We start from the raw sequence: 15,144 nt of genomic DNA, 5'->3' as shown, positions 1-15,144 counted from the left end.
CCCAAAGATTGAAAGCTGAATGTCCTTGACCACTGAAGAAGTGTTCCCTGACTGGAAGGGAACACTCCTGTCTGGTGATTGTTGTGTGGTGTCTGTTCATCTGTTGTCGTAGCATCTGCATTGTCTCACTGATTATATAATGCCTCGGGGCATCCTTTCCTGCAGTGTATGAGATAGACAATGTTGACCAAGCCACATGAGTATCTGCTGTGTACGTGGTGGATGTTGTTCCCACATGTGATGGTAGTTTCCATGTCGGTGATCTGATCTGTGGTTGCCATGATAGGGTTTTGTGGTGTTGTGGTCGATGTTGTCCTGAAGGCTAGGTAGTTTGCTGCGAACAGTGGTCTGTTTAAGGTTTGGTGGTTGTTTGAAGGTGAGAAGTGGAGATGTAGGGATGGCCCTGAAGGGTTGTTTATCATCGATGCCATGTTGAAGGCTGTGAAGAACATGGCGTAGATTCTCTGCTTCGGGGAAGTACTGAGGATACCTTTTATCATCATCAGTTGTGTTCCATGTCTGCCTTCTGAGGAGGTCATTGCGGTTTTTTTGTTGTGGCACATCAGAACTGGCAATTGATGAGTTGAGCACTGTATCCTGTTCTTATGAAGGTGTCTTTTAGCGTCTGTAGGAGGATGTCGCATTCCTCCTTGTCTGAGCAGATCCTGTGTATATGCAGGGATTGTCCGTAGGGAATGGCTTCTTTAATATGTTTAAGGTGGAAGTTAGAGAAGTGCAGCATAGTGAGGTTATCTGTGGGATTGCGATAGAGTGAGGTGCTGAGGTGTCTGTCCCTGACGGAGATGCGTGTGTCCAAGAATGAGACTGGTTCTGAAGAGTAGTCCATGGTAAGTCTGATGGTGGGATGAAACTTTTTGATATCACTATGTAGTTGTTTCAGTGATTCCTCATTATGAGTCCAAAAAGAAGAAAATGTCGTGGATGTTCCTTCAGGGTCACCTTGACCTGTTGTTTGCTGGTCCAGATTCTGAAGGGGTCCTGCTGCCTCTTTCAAGGTAAATGTACCCTCCCAGGTCAGTCAGGACACCTACTGCCTGGATGTGGGGCTTGTACAACTGGACCGTGACAACCAGGCTCCTCTGTGCAGGGAGAACGAACAATGGTGCCCCAGACAGGATGGACAGGGGACCCTCACCTCCTTTCTCCTCAGGTACCTTCAGGAGGCACTCATGTTGCTTCATGCTGCTGAAGGTCACGTTGAAGTAGCCCCTGCTGGGGATTTCCTGCAGACAGAAAATGTTTGTCACTCAGAACCTGCAGCAATCCAGGACAACTCTCTTCACAAAGAGGGTCAATTGACCATCGATCCTTCCTGCAGCTTCTTCACAGTCACCCTGACCATACTGCAGATCCCCTGGGCTGGAGCGCGGGCACTAGCAGAGACCATCACTCTAGTTGGCTGATCACTGAATTGGTGTTAGGCCAAAGCCAGTATAAAGATCCACCAATTGCATCTCAGCTCAAGCCACAATCCAGCGATGATCTCAAGCTCTTCTGACAATGATGAAGGTTCTCAGATCAGACTCCTCCTGGGAGAACCACCTTATGGATCCTGGTATCTGTCTGAGGGTCCTGAGCCATTTCTCTAGGTGATGCTGACTGCCTGTCTCAGGGTCCTAACCTCATCCCCTCCTCTAGTTACCACTTACCACACTATCGGGTAGATGCTGGTGTTGAAGCTGTACTGGAGTAGTTTGGTTAGGCTTGCAGCAAGTTCTGGAACTCAAGTCTTCAGGACTTTCGACAGAATGGTGTTAGAGCAAATAGCATTTACAGTATCCAATGTCTTGATATCACGTGGAATGTATTGAAAGGGATTACAGTAGCTCAAGAAGGCAGCTGACACCTCATCTTTTCATGAGACAGTTAGGGATGGGCAATGAATGCTGGGTGAGGCAGTGATGACCAGGAAAGAGTGAAAAAAGCAAGTATTGCCCTTGCCCTTTTTAATGATAGAGGTCAGAAGAGATGGACAATTCTAATTTTTGCTATCTCTCACATCTTAAACCAATTCCAGATCAATCCTATTACCACTGAAGCTGATATATTGAAGAGATGAGCGTCTGTATTGTAAACTGAGCATTCAGATTCGGTGATAGTTTATGATGGGTTTTGAAGGAACGCAAACACCTTTTGAGCACTGCAGTTTGATTCAATATATACAACAAACCAATTTCCATTGCCTTACACAACATTGGGGTAGTTTCACGCAGACCATAAAATTAGATGCAATGCTTTAACAGAGACAAGGGACACTTTTATACATGATCATCTGTGAATTCTGGGACTGAGGAGAAAAGGGTATTCATTGTATATATAACAAAACAAAGCCCAGAAACACAAAGGCTACACCTACAGCAGAGGAAAAAATAACAAGAATCAGGCTGCTTTCCTCATCTGAAGCTCGAGAAAGGGCAGAATTCAGAAGAAAACTCACCATAGCAAGATCTGATTCAAAGCCAAACAGTGGGCAATGTAAGTCAAGAGCTGTCTTTTAATTTGTGACTGATAGACTTCTTTTAATCAGAGCTATTCAGCCAAATAGGGCAATGATTGGTTAATGGAATTAAATCACCAGCCAGCCATGATCTCATTGAACAACTGGTAAAATATGATCCCAGCTGAAGCTAAAGCAGATTCCAGAGAGGAATCTGGATTGAAAGACCATATGTTTTAACTTTGCAATTTGGTTTACCATAATGGTCAATCACTAAACATATTTACAAGAGGCTGCCAGTGTGCCTTTAATGAAAGAATGTAAGTTATTACACAAAAAACATTTATATTTGTAGGATTTTATCATAAGCAGTGCAAATAAAGATTCAACTCTTTTTCCCCAACAGTGAAGTATCAGCCTTTCTTTATTTGAATGTTTCTTACTGAACTAACAAGGTCCTTTCAATAACTTCTGGCACATTCACCAGATGTGACTCTTTCTGGCTCTCCCACAGACACACAGAAAGGCAAATTCACCAACGTTTCTTCACTAAACTTGAAGAAAAACCCCAGGCTTTGCCCAGTCCTTTTTGACTTTGACGGCTAAAAAAAGAGCTTGTTCCAGCTCTGAAGACCTACAAACTACAAAAACAACTGCCCTTCTGCTGCTATGGATTCTTTTCTTCTAAACTGATTGTATTTGTGGCCTCTGCCTTCACTATCGGTTTGCCACTGACGACACTGGAAATGCTGTTTTGAACTTGATGTTAAGAATGACTTTTAAGAAAAACTTTCACAAAAGTAAATCCAAAAACCCATTTACCTCTAGGTAAAACCAAAGGTTCCAAATAATGATAACATTGCTGAAAAGAGGCTGTCTTTTTTCAAAGCCTTTTGCCTTGTACACATCAGGACATGAGATGAGTGTGGAGTCTCAATGTTGGCTTCTGTTTGAATTGGCATTCTTGCAAATTGTCCTGAACAGTGCAAAATGGCAAATGTTGACAAAATGTGTCTTTTTTTCATCAAATAAAGTTCTTTATTATAACAAATAAAAGTAAAGCCACCACAGTCCGACTTTCTCATTGAAGAGAGATGACCGGTGGTGAGTTTCACCTGAGGGTCACCACATTTGAGGTAAGGGATGAGGATGAAAAGGTAGGAACTGTGCAGGAATTGAACCTGTGCTGTTTGCATCACTCTGCACTGAAAACCAGCTTCCATCTCCCTACTATTAATTATGGTATATTATACACCTTCATCACAATAGGCTCAAGGAACTATATGCTCTCCTTCTGTTCCTATGTTGTTATAAAGTATAAAATATTGGAGTTAGATGAGAATAATTTGGTTTATTTTGACATTTGGTGCTGCAAGAGGAACATTAGGAACATGAGGAGGCCATTCAGCCTCTCAGGCCTGTCCTGCTCACTGATTAGATCATAGTACCTGTTACTGACCTTACCTCTCTGTTGGCTGCGACAAGATATATAGTAGAAACTATATATCAAAACATCAAACTGTTTTAAGAATTATAATTTTTCAATACTAATTGCAAAGCAGGCCTTCAGTATGTTTAAACACACCACCCCCACAAAAAAAAAGATGCGTTTATTTGCACAACAACCTGAGATGTACATCTAATGAACCTTAACCCTATCTCTCTCTCATACACACACACACACACACACAGACACACACGTACACACGCACACCCACACACCCATACACACACACATACACACACACACACAAACACACACACACACCCCCCCACACGGATGCACATACACTCACGCACACACACAGATGCACATACGCTCACGCACAGATATACACATACAGATGCATATACAGTCACACTCACACACAGACACACACACACACACAGATGCGTGAACATTCACATACACACACACACACATACACACACACAAACACATACACACACAGATGCACATTAACTCACACACAGATACACACACACAGACGCACACGCAGACGTGCACACGCAGATGCACATACACTCACACACACACACACACCCACACACACACTCTCACACCCACACATGCAAATACACAAAGACATGTGTAAACACAGAATCAAGAGAACAAAAGAATGCAAGAAGTAAATCAAACTCTATGGAAATAGAGTCTTTTAAGCTATACATGGCACGTGCATGTTCCCTCTTCTGGTTCCTTGGAGACGAATGGAAGTTGGATGTCTAAAGATTACGTTATGGCTCTGTTTCTGCAGGGGTGAACCTTTCTCGTTGCAAACAGATTACTTGCTTGACGTGCCTGAGTTGACTCATTGTTTGGAAGGGTTCATTCTTTATTGTGGCAGGAATTGTGCCTCCTGTCCAGTCGGTCTCCAGACTGACTGGATTCTCTTTGCTTCTTGGAGTGTTACCTAAAGACAGTGCCGTTCAGGTGATTCTCTCTATCAGTACATCTATTATCCACCAAGAATGAATTGGAAGTCTAAAACTGTTGCAACACAATGGGGGAATGGACAGGGTATTCACTCCCACTAATGATGAACCGGTTTCTGTACAACTTTCTTTGTTAAGTTTCAAACTTAGAGAAATAAAGTTTGAACTTTGGATGAGTCCACAGATAATAGAAGTTGTGACTTCCACAGGTCGTTTATGTCTTGGTATGTCTATTCAAGTAAGGATACCCCACCCACAATCAATTACATGTTAAGAGCTTTCTGGAAAACACGAGTTCAGACATGAGTTAATTCTTTGTACAGAAATCACAGAAGGTCATCTGACCTTTGTCAGTCAACCATGGGTCAAGGTAAATTTTCCATGCCATGTTTTCTTTTAGTAGTTAAACATTTTTGCGATACAAACGTGACAGCACTTCAGCTCCTTTTGCCCGCTCTCAAGTAAACTGTCAGCCACACAGCTTTATCAATTTCCAGTTCTACTGAATTCAGGAAAAATTAAAATCTGGAGAGCTGTATAGTGGTGCCTCAATTGATATCACCACTTTTCAGTGATTTCCCAGAGTCAAAACAACCAACGTAAAGTGCGTATATTGTTTCCCAATTATTCAGTGGGTAAGTGAATATCTTGCTGTGCAACTGAACCATGCATGTCAGGAAGATCCCAGCCTTGAACTCTGATTCCTACCTTTTTCATCTTCTCAAGCAGTGCCTGAGATTCAGGAAGACTTGATTCTATTTGTGTTTGTCATGACCACAGATCATAATCCCTGAGCATGTTTCAAACTTTTAATTCCAACATGTGTTTTCTTTAAAAGAAAGGTAAAAAGAGGAGGATATAACTTCAGTGGCTGGAGAGATGTGCGAGGGAAGTTTTTCACGCAAAGGGTGGTGAGTGCCTGGAAAGTGCTGCCAGAGGAGGGAGGTAGCAGCGTTCACACAGCACCCAGACGAATACATGAATAGGAAGGACATAGAGGGATACGGATCCTGTAAGTGAAGGCAGTTTTAGTATGGAAGGGCAAAATGTGTTGGTGCAGGCTTGGAGGCCCAAAGGGCCAGTTCCTGTGTAGTATTGTCCTTTGTACTTTGTATCGCAACTGGGGAAACTTCAAACAGCAAACTAAGAAAGAAGAGATAATGAGAGACTGACTACCCAACTTCCTCTCAGCAGAAATCTGTTTTCTGCACACGTATTTGTGTCTTCCTTTTTCAGGGATACATTAGGAAAAAAAAAGAGTTAAAAGTGCATTTCAACTTTGGTCTCTGTGTGTTAGAGGCCTTATGTCCCAGAGTGTGGGCTAGTGGTCTGTGAATGTCATAACTTTGAGAACAGCCATTCAAACCCCCTACACTGCAGGTAAAACAACAGAAAAATCACTCTCTCACTCGATAAGAATTTCGATAGGAATGCAAACTCATAAATCTCAAACTTAAATGTTCAACTAATAACATCACTGCTACTGGTAACATCCACTGTAACAGTTGTAATGTTCTTCTGTCGACCCTTCATAGATCAGTCAGAGAATGACCCATATACTTTCTTTTAGCATTTTTTTGGACTCACTTCTTATTCCTAACTATGCATGTTACATTATTATTTCTTCTCACACACAGTAACTAATAAACTCACTTTTTTGTTGCCTCGAGAAAGCCTAGTTAAATCAGTTCCTGTTGAAACGTGAATGAATTTGCTCAGGGGGAATGGTATTTACAAGGGAGGGAATACTTTCTATCTCCACCTTGTTGCTAGCAGTGAGAGGGGTGGGTCAATAAAGAAAAGGAGTCAGTTCAACACTTGTCACCTGAGAGATTAATAACTTGGTATGTCCTGTCTGGAACTGTAATAAATTGGCGAACCTCACCTGCAGACTAGCAATGACAGGTTTAATGGGTTCTGAGGTGACAATAACTCCAATTCGTGATTAAAGTTTTAGCAAAGATCTGTAGCTCGGGTTGAGGGTGAGATTGTTGACTTGCTCGCTGAGATGGCTTGTTCTTGTTCAGACATTTCGCCACCATGCTAGGTAACATCATCAGTGAGGCCTCCAATGAAGGCTTCATCAGGGGGCCTCACTGATGATGTTACCTAGCATGGTGGCGAAATGCCTGAACAAAAACAAGCCAGCTCGGCGAGCAAGTCAACAACCTCATCCAATTCATGATCTCCAGACTCTGCCATGTGCAAGGCAGGTGTAGCTTGAAGGGTCATAGATGAGTTGTTTGGACGTTTCTGTACTCCGATACTGCGACATCAACTTTGCTCAACCACAACAAAGTCTTTCGATGCAAGGACAGAAGCTGCTGGAGAAACTCAACAGGGCTGGCAGCATCTGTAGAGAGAGAGAGAAAGAGAGTTAATGTTTCCCATCTAATATGATGAGTACAGAAACACTCTGCAATATGCCAACCATTTTGACACCATCCCTTTTCTGGCCAATTATGTTCATGTTGTTTGTCTACCAGAGTATTCTGTAGCTATTCGCATTGTCCAGATCCTTTAGTTTATCTGCTTTTCCAGGATATAGGCAATAGTCCTTGCCTTAAAAATTCCCTGGGAAAAACCAATCCACGTGCTAACAATTCTCGTAAATAAAGATACATCTCCTGAACTTTCTGCTCATTGTCTCCATCAGAGCTTTGCAAATGGAAGATCATCCCACATGGTTTATCTTCTGTTATGTACCTCTTCAATATGTCACATCCTTGTAACGGTCATGTAAACTGTGGTGCTGTCAAATGTCCAACCCTTGTTATCCCTTGAAGCGCTACATTAGACCATCCTAGTGGCATGAAGGAAAAGTACATACAACCTTACATTACATCATGAGTTTGGAGACGGTAAGGACTGCAGATGCTGGAAGCTAGAATCAATAAATGTGGAGCTGGAAAGGCACAGCAGGTCAGACAGCATCCAAGGAGCAGGGAAGTCAATGTTTCAGTCCAAAACCCTTCTTCAGGACTGGGGAGGGGAGGGGAGCACAGAAATAAATAGAGGGAGGGGTGTGGGGCTAGGGACGTAGGTGAAATGGAGATTGGTGGGTGCAGGTAGGGAGTTATTGTGGTTGGTCATTGGGAAGGGTGGAGCAGATAGGTGATTCAGAAGGACAGGTTGGGAGGAGAGATTTTGAAGCTGGTGAAGTCAATATTCAGGCCATTGGGCTATGAGCTCCCAAAGCAAAATGTGAGGTGTTGATTCTCCGGTTTACGTTTGGCCTCATTCTGACAGTGGAGGAGGTTAAGGGTGGACATGTTGCCAGGGGAGTGAGGGTGGGGGGGGAGTAGTTAAAGTGGATGGCAACCGGAAAGTTGGGTTGGCTGCGCCGTGCAGAGCACAGGTGCTCTGCACACCAGTCCCCGAATCTGCGTTTGGTCTCCTTGATATAGAGGACAAATCTGGCAGAGATTTACCTGCACTTCATCTAACCTCATCTACTGTATCCATTGCTCCTGATGTAGTCTCCTCTGTGAGGCTTTGAAAACGATGAAAATTTTAATGTCAGGGTGCTGTTCGATGTGGAACCAATGCAGTTCGGCAAACCGAAGGATGATGGGTGAATGCTCATAATGTGATACAAGCAAGAGAGGTACAGGTGCAGTGGTAAAGTCACCAGATTAATCTATACTCAATGGGCATGGGTTCAAACCCTCTCATAATCACTGGTGCTGTTTAAATTTGATTAATAAATCTGGATTTTCATGCTAGTTTTCGTTTCCTTCTTTTCTGAGGAGGTGCCACACTGGACTTGAGAAGTTAAGAGATAGTAGGAACTGCTGATGCTGGAGAATCTGAGATAACAAGGTGTAGAGCTGGATGAGCTGTAGAGCTCTAGAGCATTTTCTGAAGAAGGGTTTAGGCCTGAAACGTCAGCCTTCCTGCTCCTCTGATGCTGCTTGGCCTGCTGTTTTCATCCAGCTCTACACCTTGTTATCTCTTATTTGAGAAGTTAAGCCTGTTTCTCTCCCTAACAGATGCTGCCATACGTGCTGAGTGTCTCTAGCACTTTCTGTTTTTGTTTCAGATCTCCAGCATCAGCAGGGTTTTGTTTTTATATCAATTCGTTTGTACATCCCTCCAATCCCATTGCAGCTGCTTTATTTACTAACTGTTTTAGGATCTTACCTTCTGAAGATCCAAAAGCAACAGAGCTCCTTTCCCAATGCAACCAGTAACACTGTCAAAAGACTCTAACAAGTTTGTCATAGATGCTTTCTATTTATTAAATCTGTGCAATTTTGCCTCTCTCTTCTGAATACTCTGTTACCACATCCTTTATGAGAGATTTTAAATTGCATGTTTCATAATGAATTCAAATGTAATGAGAGAGGAATTAGCGAAACTGGGGAAGGGGTGAGTGGGGTGGGGTAGGGGTTATTGTTTTGATCACCAAGTGGGAAATGAGATATGGGAATAACAGTTTGATGGGATTTGTCCAAAATGCACAGGGTACTTCCCAAAGGAAGTCTGCTTCCCACTATTTAACCAGTTGGGTTAAAACAGTGGCATTAACACTGCTGCCTTCCTGTCAATGCCAGCTGTAGTTAATTTTAATCCATATGTTTGGACATGTTAGAACTCCCCTCCATGACCAGTGCAGCTTGAACCTGACCCTTCTGATCCAGAGGTAGGGAGGGACACCCCAACTGTGCCCCAAGAGCCCATTTGATGCCAATGCCAACTGTATTATAGTGTGGACGGCTTAATATTCAGGCCCATTGAATTGTTAATATGTTCAATCGCCTGTTAATTCAAAAGGGTAATGGCAAGCTGGCTGCCAATTTCAGCGTTCAATTACATGGCCTGGAACACCTTGCAGAGACCTTGAGAAGCCCTGAAGTTGTGCTTGAGACCCAATTTGAACCGAAGATGAACTCTTATTTAAGTAATTTCCTTTTATTCTTTTGTAACTCAAAATGGCACCAGACTATGGTGACAAAACACTTTTCACTGTACCCTACAACAATAGGGTCGGGGATGGGATACTCTTTGGAGGGGAAGGATGGACTTGATGGGCTGAATGGCCTGCTTCCATGCTGTAGGGATTCTATGATTCTACCTAAATGAATGTGGCAACAAAATCATTCACTCACCCTTTGTGGGGATTGGGTTGGGAGTTTGGTGGGAAGTGGTAGACAGGATACCTGTCATATTTTACTCTGAAGCTGTCAGAGATGCATTGGTTAAAACTATTGAGTTTACAATTCACAAAATACTCTTTTCCTTCAGTGGGATTGTTGCCCCTGACTGCAGTGCAATGCCCTGTTCGTGCTTTTTACCATTTGTAATGTATATATAGTAACAAGGGGGCATTCTCAAAGCACTGCTCTCTTTAAATTATCACGACAAGTGTATTTTGTTCTTTGCCAGCGACTATTCATTGCTGGCTTCTCTTACATTACAGCAGTGCTGTGGAAAAACAATGTCGACTGCTCGGATCTCAAGCTCATTGTCTGTACAACTGATGTGCTTGCAACGAGACCCAGAGGTGTAATTGATATGTAAATTCTATTAACTACTCTGGTGTTAAGGAGACACTTATGTCAGGTATGGTTGCATCTATAGAATCCTAAAGAGTCTCTAAACATGACAAGATAGGTTAATATTCTTAAATTTTATTGAGAAATTCAATTGAGTACTCCTTGTGCAGAATGATGCTGTTATCAATATAACACGGTCAGAGATCATTGCACAGAACACACAGCACTTTACAAGATCTGCTGTAACTGGTTGTCCTGTGGGACGTGTAGCATAAAAAAGCTGCCTGTTAGTTAGTTGGAAGCTCCTTCAAATATTACATTATCAAATATCCAGAGCAGCCAGTTTAATAAAACTCAATACAATTATAAAATATTTGACAAGATTCCCAGGTTCCAGCTGCATTTGGCTAGCGGCTGATTTACTTCTGACAATGCAGGATCTGAAATCAGGATCTTCAGTTACTTTCCCATGGGGAAGTCAGCCTTTCAGAGGGTTATGCTGATTTTGGTGGACTTGTCCCAGGTCATAGAGTCACTGAGTCATATAGCATGGAAACAGACCCTTGGTCCAACCACTCCATGCCAATCATAATCCCAAACTAAACTAGTCCCACCTGCCTGCTCTTGGTCCATATCCCTTCAAACATTTCTTATTCCTGTACTTATCTACATGTCTTTTAAATGTTGTAACTGTATCTGCACCCACCACTTCCTCTGGAAGTTCATTCTATACACAAACCATTCTCTGTGTAAAAAAATTGCTGCTCATGTCTTTAAATCTTTCTCCTCTCACTTTATAAATAGACCCCTAGTCTTGAAATCCCCCAAGCTAGGGAAAAAAAATCTGTCATTCACCTTATCTATACCCCTCATGATTTTATAAACCTCTAAGATCACCCCTCAACCTCCTCCACTCCAGTGAAAAAGGTCATAGCTTATCCAGCCTCTCCCCATACCTCAAGACCCCATTCCCAGCAACATCCTGGTAAATCTCTTCTGAACCCTCTCCAGCTTAATAATATCCTTCCTATAAGAGGGTGACCAGTATTCCAGAAGAGGCCTCACCAATGTCCTGTGTAACCTCAACATGACTTCCCAACTCCTGTACTCAAAGGTCTGAGCAATGAAGGCTAGCGTGCCAAATGCATTCTTAACCACCCTGTCTATATGTGATGTAAAACTCAAAGAATTATAGAGCTGAGTCCTTAGATCTCTGTTCTACAACACTGCCAAACACCCTACTTTTAATTGTATAACTCCCGCCCTTGTTTGTTTTACCAAAATGCAATGCCTCACATTTATCCAAATTAAACTCCATCTGCCACTCCTCAGTCCACATGGAGCGGACAGAGTCAGGATGCTCTTCGCATAAGGGGTGAGGAGCTGAATATCTTTCAGCGAAACTCACATCTCGACTCTAACGGGAGCTGTGCGGAATGACAGCGGGGCAGGGACATAGGTCCTACAGCTGCTACTTTTTGTGCAGGTGGGGAGGTGTCCCAACTGAGTGAGCAATCCAGTACTGTGATTAGGGGTTGTGATGGATAAGAGTGGTGAGGGAAGATGTTGCAGGCTGTAGTGAAAACGGGTAGCATGTGAGACTTGCTGGGAGGTACAGTACAGATCGAGTATGTGTGAGATACTGGAGAGACGCTGGTGGCATTTACGATGGTGGAGTAACAAAGTGCATTGGGATTCTTCTCACAGGGCTGGCCATTCCTCCAGACAGCTGAGACTGATCTAACCCCTGGGTAACAATCTCAGATCAGGCTGGTATTGGTCTGGTGTAGTGGCTTCAACTGCTGGTGCTGGGGGGGATATCGGACATCCCCATCTATGCATCAACCCATCCAGCAGGAGTTCCAGGACCCTGCTCACAGTACAGAGCGAGGATTTAACCCCACAGCCCCCCAACCCCCATCCCCCGTCTGCTGTGTGGGCCGCAGATTTCGGGGACCGTGCAGGACAGCTCTGGAATGACAGGGCTTGTCCAATGGGCAATGGCAGTGCCCAGGATGCTGGTGAATTCCGGAATCTCCGGTGAGTGCCAAGTTGTTTTGGGGAATGGCATGTTGTAAGATGGGACCAGAATCAGACGTGACCAACGCCACAGGTAGCTAGTTAAGTGAATTTGGTCAGATATGGCAAAAAAATGTACAAGGACTTGCCGTGGAAATCCTTCCAAAATATTCAACGTAACTCAGACTTAGCCGAAAAGAATGTAAGATTCAGCTCAAAATTTCTATTGACACATTCCTTAGCCTGGCTTGCAAGTTCACTTTAACTAGTTCTACTTTCCTGTCCTGATAATTGACCTTATTCAAGTTTCAAATGCTAGTCTGGGACCCACTCATCCCTCCCTCAAACTGAAAGTGAAATTTGAAACATTATGATCACTGCTACGTTGGGACTTCACTATGAGGTCTTGTCTCTTTGGATAATATCAAGTCAGGTATAGCTTGCTCTCTGGCTGACTGCAGACTGTGCAGTTCCAAGAAACTGTCTCAAAAGCCATCAATTAACTCCCCATCTAGACTACCTTTGTGCAGCTGATTCTTCGAGCCTGTATGTGGATTACTATCCCCCACAGTTATTGCCTTACCTTTCTTTGTCAAATCTGCATTATTCCCTCCTTCACACTTCATTGTGCAGTATCATTACTGCATTAGGCTTGTACATCACTCCCACATGTACTTCTTCCTTTATCATTTCTCAGCGCAACTAAATTTCTGCTACATCCCCTTTTCCCATATCTTGGTCATGTCCTGCACCATTTTCTAGCTTCCTGTCACTCTTAAATGTCACAATCTTTTAATATTCAGGTTCCAATCAAGATTACTGCACAGTCAACTCTCTGAGGTGGCTGTCTCATCACACTTTTTTCTATTTGTGATATCAGTTAATCTTGCGTTGTTCTGAATGGTATGTGCATTCAGATACAGCATCTTTAGCTTTGCCCTTTTACTATTTTTGGAAACTCTAGCCTTATCTGCTGATTTACTCCTAAATTTGTATTATCTATTCCTTCCCATCATGATCTGTTTATCATTTTCCCATCTTCCCTAATTTGATCCCTTCATCCCACTGTCTAGTCTAAAACCTTCTCCACATCCCTTGTCATCATATTATGAGAACACTGGTACAGCCCTCACATTCAGCAGTGCAGAAAAACAATGGAAAAAAACTTCTGAGGAAGAGACACTGGACCAGAAACGTTAACTCCAATTTCTCTCCAGAGATGCTACCAGAGCTGCTGAACTTTTCCAGCAATTGCTGTTTTTATATACAGTAGAGAAACCCTGGTACACTGGACTGAATCATAAAATGCTAAATTCATCGCACCAAGAACCTCTATCAGAAGATTACAAATGTCTGCTCCATTTCTGGGAAATCTAAACTTGTTTCCACTTCTGTCAAGAAATGAGTCGGCCATGTTTCAGTTCTGACAGCTACCCAGCAAGCTGATAGTGAGCCAACTCTACTCTGGCCCACTTTTACCCTCTGTTTGTTTGGGACAGGTAGTGGTTCCAAATACGGAAGACCAATAGAAAGTGCCAGGAAGGCTGTCAGATCCAGGGACCACTTAACTTTTAAGCCGTCCTGCCGAATTTCATGTGGAACTGCAAAAAATGCAGTTGAATCGAATAGACTTCATTGTCACATGTACTCAGATGAGTGGACTCGAAAGAGCTTGCAGCCCCATCATGTGTCACTGCAGTTGGTATTGGTCTGTTGCGGAAAACACAGCTTGTGTTAGCTGCTGAGAGGTCAAAGTGTTTGAAAAATCATGTTTTATAAATTGGATTATAGGTTACAAATGACAAAGAAATACGCAACTGGACGGGAGGAGACTGGATGCTTCTTAGAGAGGTAGAATCTAACATGCAGCTCAAACTCATTGTGAGAATCTGGCCTCTCTTTCTGATCCCTACAGAAATTGGCATTGAATAACAAAGTTCCACACAACTAACTGACCAAAAGTAATATTACTGCATATGGTTGACACTGCAATTCAGAGAGATGTCAAGGAACTGTGTGTGTGTGTGTGCGCGTAGGGGTGGGGGGGTTCATTCTTAGATTTGGAGTATGGAGGCTACAGGATGTTTATGGTACATAGTTTGTACTTGAACTGCAAACAGCACTCTTTGACGAGCAGCCCATTCTGTGGAAAGTGTTTTATTTTGCACAATTAAAGCCTGTGATGATGAACACAGATTAAGGGTGGATTTTTGACTCTGAATTATCTTGAGTGTGCAGCCCCGTTTATTTAGGCGCAACGAGACTGCTAGCCTACTGCATGCTTTCTGTTTAAATTCAGAATGCAATGTAATGCGCTCACCAGTTGACTGTCTCATCCATGTAAAAAAAAGTGTTTATGAAAAGTAATTTCACATTCTAGCTGAGGAGTAGGTTCCTTCACCAATCTCTGGGCAACTGGAGTGGTGTGTGGTCAAACTGAACTGAGTACATCTGTTGTAATACCACATACTGCATGGTAGAAGGGAATCAGATTGCAAGTGAAGAGGAGACATCAGCTCCCGACTGCTGAGCCCACCCACGTAAAGACGGGTGACCCTGGTGGAGTGGCAGGAGTGCAGTGCTTCTTGTTAGAACTATTTTTCTCGGGGGGAAAATAAACCAGCTCCATGTTTCCGTTTGTTCCACTGGAGGTATACAGCTAATAATACCTGTGATCCTGTTGCCTGCAATATTAAAGCAAGCGCCACTTTATAATTTCCCTGCTGATTTACC

Source organism: Rhincodon typus, chromosome 22 (assembly GCF_021869965.1).
Source record: "Rhincodon typus isolate 14 chromosome 22, sRhiTyp1.1, whole genome shotgun sequence".
In the NCBI taxonomy this organism is placed as follows: Eukaryota; Metazoa; Chordata; class Chondrichthyes; order Orectolobiformes; family Rhincodontidae; genus Rhincodon; species Rhincodon typus.
Note: the sequence above shows the minus strand (reverse complement) of the source record.